The following is a 1183-nucleotide window of genomic DNA, read 5'->3' as shown; positions in this document are numbered from 1 at the left end:
TACAACTAAAATAGACACTCAGCTTAGCAGAGAAAAGGATTATTATAAAGAATTCGTTTCGCCCATGGATCTTCTTGAACTCTAAAAGTGAAGTTTTCTTCTCTTTTACTCCTGACAAGAGGTATATATTTGGTTCCATCCTAGTAGTAAGGATTAGCTTTTGTTCCATATGAAGTACCTTCACCATAATAAGTTGTGCTTTCCTTCGCATCCAGCGCTCCATCACAACCACACATATACACACGCACATTTAAAGAATCCTCCCCAGCATCTCTCAATCTTGCACTTTCTCTCTTCCTCACCCTTGCCTTTCAACATTTTCACAATCAGATATACAAAACCTGGAGTGGACAATTGTCATTTGCATGCCATTACGTAAAACGACTAAAAAAAAAAAGACCGATCCAAGGGACATAACTCTGATGGAACTCTAGACAAAAATTGTTCAGACTTTTCATTAGTTTTTCTTTCTTTTTTTCTTCTAACATCTCTGAAACTCATAAACCAGATCTTGTCTTTTCAGACCTCTTGTAGTCCAAGCTATACTCTTCTGATAAACCCTGCCTGACGATTGCCAAATTTCCTTTGCACTCTTGGATTTTATTTTTTTATCACATAAACTCGTTCGATAACATACTTGATGATATGTATATGGTATGGTATGCGCTTCCATACAGACAGATTGCCTTTTCTAACACTTCTGTAATTGTGTAAAAGTTTCTTTACTGATGTTTATTTTAATATAGAAAAACTTTCCGTGAAGTCTTTCGAGTATTTTAATGTAGGTGCTGGCGTGACTGTGTTGTAAGAAGTTTGCTTCCCATCCACATGGTTCCGGGTTCAGTCCCACTGCATGGCATCAAGGACAGGTGTCTTCTACTAAGCCGACCAAAGCCTTGTGAATAGATTTGATAGATGGAAAATAAAAGGGATCGAGGATCTATTTCAAAACGGGGGCACCAGTATTTTCTTAACGAAACACTTTGAAACTTGGGACACTGGTAGAATGTGTCATATAAAACATCTTTTACTCTTAAACTTCTTAACAAAAAAAAGGAATTCGCAAGTTATTCCATGTTAAAGTTGTCGTATTTCTGTAATTTCAACCAATCACTGACGTCTATTCAGCTTAATAGAGTTACTGCTGGGCGGTCATAAAAATGTTATTCCCTGTGACATATTT

Source organism: Octopus bimaculoides, chromosome 2 (assembly GCF_001194135.2).
Source record: "Octopus bimaculoides isolate UCB-OBI-ISO-001 chromosome 2, ASM119413v2, whole genome shotgun sequence".
Taxonomy (NCBI): domain Eukaryota; kingdom Metazoa; phylum Mollusca; class Cephalopoda; order Octopoda; family Octopodidae; genus Octopus; species Octopus bimaculoides.
The sequence above is the reverse complement of the archived record's forward strand: the minus strand, read 5'-3'. Positions refer to the sequence as shown.